Source organism: Neophocaena asiaeorientalis, unplaced genomic scaffold (genome assembly GCF_003031525.2).
Source record: "Neophocaena asiaeorientalis asiaeorientalis breed wild unplaced genomic scaffold, Neophocaena_asiaeorientalis_V1.1 scaffold225, whole genome shotgun sequence".
Lineage (NCBI taxonomy): Eukaryota > Metazoa > Chordata > Mammalia > Artiodactyla > Phocoenidae > Neophocaena > Neophocaena asiaeorientalis.
Genome location: NW_020172364.1, coordinates 3,491,406 through 3,495,618, shown reverse-complemented (window position 1 = coordinate 3,495,618; position 4,213 = coordinate 3,491,406). Strand labels below are relative to the sequence as shown.

General features: G+C 40.8%; 1 non-coding gene across 1 annotated transcript; it reads left to right on the top strand.

Moving 5' to 3' along the window:
- The first annotated feature begins 998 nt into the window (after window positions 1–998).
- TRNAG-CCC (transfer RNA glycine (anticodon CCC)) lies at window positions 999–1,071 on the top strand. Its single transcript has one exon. It is a non-coding gene; the product is annotated as a tRNA-Gly (tRNA).
- Window positions 1,072–4,213: the final 3,142 nt, after the last annotated feature.

Sequence of the window (4,213 nt, the reverse complement as noted above, 5' to 3'; positions counted from 1 at the left end):
GCAACCTAAGTGTCCATCGACAGATGAATGGATAAAGAAGATGTGGTACATATAGACAAGGAATACTACTGATACTAAGTCATATAAATGGATGAAATAATGCCACTTGCAGCAACATGGATGGACCTAGAGATTATCAGATTAAGTGAAGTAATCAGAAAGAAAAAGACAAATACCATATGATATTGCTTATATATGGAATCTAAAATATGACACAAATGAACTATTCTATGAAACAGAAACAGATTCAGACATAGAAAACAGACTTGCGGTTGCCAAGGAGGAGGGTAAGGGGGGAGGGATGGATTGGGAGTTTGGGACAAGTAGTTGCAAACTATTATATATATGTATAACTGAACCACTTTGCTCTACACCAGAAACTAACACAACATTGTAGGGAATTCCTTGGCAGTCCAATGGTTAGGACTCTGTGCTTTCACTGCCGACGGCATGGGTTCAACTAAGGTTTCACAAGCTGCAGCAGCGTGGCCTAAATTAATTAATTAATTAATATTTTTTTAAATTGTGAATCAACCATGCTTCAATAAAATAATTTTTTTTAAAAAAAATAATGTTTGGAACATGTATAGTTCACGGTGCTCTAAAGCTAGCCATTGTCATCAGTTTAGTCTTTGGGCCCCGTGCGCACGCATACGTGCACACACACACACACACACACACAAAGATGGAGAGATAGGATGTGTGCTTGCTTGAGTCTCCATGATTACATGGCAGGTGCTTGAATGAGTGTGTGTGGTCGAGTTTGCAGGAGAATCCCAGGCAACGCTGTTGCAGGCTTTTGACAGTGCAGGCCAGGTATGGGGGGATCACAGGAGATGGAGAGGACAGGTTGAACATAACTGAGTTGGAACTTGCTCAGTTGGGTATGTGGATACTTGTGTACAACATGCTTCAATATATTTACATCTGTGCCTTTTTTTGATAGTACAGACCTCTGGGAAAATAGTTTTTATTAACATCGCAAAAATGCAGGGACTTCCCTGGTGGTCCAGTGGGTAAGACTCTGCACTCCCAATGCAGGGGTCCCGGGTTCAATACCTGGTCGGGGAACTAGATCCTGCACGCATGCCGCAACTAGGAGTCTGCATGCTGCAACTGAGACCCAGCACGGCCAAAATAAATACATTTTTTTTTTAATTGCAAAAACTGCAGCCCTACATTTTACATGCTTGACTTTTGGACCCCATTTATTTCACTGTGGCCTGGGGTTCTTTCGCTTCATCGGGTGGTGGAGAATAGAAGCTGAATTGGAAGAGTAGACACGAGGTCTTAGAGAAGTTAGCATTGGGACTGTATCAGCGTAACAGTGAAAATCCTGAAAAACGGCGAGGAATCCAAAATAAATAAAAGAAAACACAATTTTCTTTGCATTGTGCTAAACATCTGTTGCTAATTTTTTTATCATTTTTTTAAAACATCCTCAATGAACATTTTGGTACATGACTCTTTTTGAATTATGGTTTTCTCAGGGTATATGCCCAGTAGTGGGATTGCTGGGTCATATGGTAGTTCTATTTGTAGTTTTCTAAGGAACTTCCATACTGTTCTCCATAGTGGCTGTACCAATTCACATTCCCACCAGCAGTGCAAGAGTGTTCCCTTTTCTCCACACCCTCTCCAGCATTTATTGTTTCTAGATTGCTAATTTTTTTTAATGGCCTACAAACCTATGTTGTCAGCAAATTATAGCTGAGGCTCAATCTGTGGCACATACAATGATATTGGAAAAGGGAATTATTGTTTCTATGAAATCATTTTCAAGGGTTTCGTTTTACTGTCAATGCCTCTGTATCAATTGTCATTAACTTTGAAAGTAAATTTCCACTGTGGCTTTTTTATCCCTTAACCTCATCCATATGCGCAGAGCGCTTCCTTATCCCCCAGGGGGCTCTCGTCCACTAGAAATCAAAATTTCCTAGCCTGAGTCCAACTCACAGCTGATGTTCAATAGCTTTCACCATCTCTGATTTTTCTTAGAACAGTATCATCAGAATTCAGTGGAATAAAAATAACATTTCAGTTGGATTTTTTCCTATCATCGTTCTCATAACCTCTCGTTTGCTGGTAATTTGACTTTTTTTCCCCTGCAATGTGTTGCTTTCCCTATTTTGCAAGCCTTTATATTATTTCAAAATTCTAGCTTTCAAACTTTTCCTTTAAATCTCAGAAGTGTGATATGCTATCAACTTTATAAATGTGTTTCTTTGTAAAATCTTCACTTTATCTTGATGGGGGAGTCACTGTTTATTAGAAAAGAACTGCAGAGTTGGCATGTTCGCAAGGGTTCAACGTGGGCAGATATAAAACCAAATTTTCAATATTCAACTGAATATTGTTGACTCTTTTCCTTTATATTTGACATTTTGTCATACAGGCCAAATCACTATATTCCTATGTAAATGCAGAATTACCATGAAGATGACGGTTAAAAGGCGGACAGATTTGGTGACTTCAATAATACAAGAGGATTGCTGTCAGCAACTTCTCAAAATGGTGAACTGAAATAAAACACAGTACAATCTTTCCTTGATGTATGCCATTGTTGCTTCCCAGGAAATCTGCTATTTAACTAAACCTTGCCAATAAAACCAAAAAGCATGAAAACACTTTGTGTTGGTTTGTAAAATGGAATTAGTTCTGGGCTCAAATAATTATAAGCAGGTTTTTCACCTACCTAATTCCAGGTTCAGTTAGATTCTAGAATTGGATCATTATAAACAGGTTTTTCACTTCTATTTAAAAGTCCTGAGGGACACAAGAGAAATCTTTTGTTGTGCCAGTGTGGCCCCACTAAATGCCGGCAGTAACCCCTATTCATTATGACCAAAAAAAAAAATACAAATTTCCAAAATTCTCTGGGGAGCAGTAGCGCCCTGCAGAGGACCATTAATTTTTATGAAGATACAATTGCACATCTGTGGTTTATGATCTAAGTTACACCTGATTTACATAAAAATATGGTCACTCAAACATAATCAGGGCTGTTTTAAGAGCTTTATGAGGCTCAGTCCCTTACTTTGGAGGCCCTACCTTAATTATATCAAGCATTTAAAATGCACCCTCATCCTACAGTAAATATACTAATAGCAAGACTGGCTATGTGCCATGCACCATTCTAAGTATTTTACAACAACCTTCTGAAGTAGGCACTATTATTTTTTTATTTTTTATTTTTTTTGCAGTACGCGGGCCTCCCACTGTTGTGGCCTCTCCCGTCGCGGAGCACAGGCTCCGGACGCGCAGGCCCAATGGCCATGGCTCAGGGGCCCAGCCACTCCACGGCACGCGGGATCCTCCCGGACCGGGGCACGAACCCGTGTCCCCTGCATCGGCAGGCAGACTCTCAACCACTGCGCCACCAGGGAAGCCCAGGCACTATTATTATTCCCATTTTGCAGATGAGGAACAGGCACAGAGAGGCTCAGTGACTTGCCCCAAATCACACAGCTCCTAAGTGGGGGAGCCAAAATATTATACAAAGCTAGGCACTCTGATGCGGACATACTATGGCCTGTGTAATTCTTGTAGAGTTTGTATTTAAGAATAATTTAAGACATCACTTATGAGTTAGTTGAGTTGCAGATGACTTAACCTTTGTCAATTTCAGTTGTGGAGCTTTTGTTTAGTGTTTTGAGCCAGTCATTTAATTTGAGGTCTCAAACATCCTTGTAAGGTCCTTAAAAGGCCCCCAGACCTCATACTAAGCCTGCACTGTTGAAAGCCTACAACAGCACCTTCCATGCAATCAGGGAGACCCACAGCAGCACTCACCTCCTCTCTCCTGGTTTTTAGTGTGTAGCTTCTAGAGTACCATGATCCATGCAATTGTTATCTCTAATTTTAGCACCCACCTGTAGGATAAATGTTATTATCTCAATTATGGAAGATGAAACTGGTATCAGAATAAGTGACTCATTCAATATTCACATTGCCTAAGAAATGACAGAGCTGAGAATTCAATCCTGGTCCTTAGGGGTCCAAAGCCTCAGCCCCCGTGATCTCAGTTTGGGCCCCATGGGGCTTTCCTGTCTCTTTGCCTAACACTCTTTCCCTAGTAATGGAACCTTAGCAGGTTTCCAAATGTCCTGCCACGCAGTTCCCATCAGCAAGAGGCACAGCTAGTAGTTCTTTCCCTACAGCCACTGTCGTTCCATTTCAGAGCCAATTAAGCCCTCAGACTCTCATTAGAGCA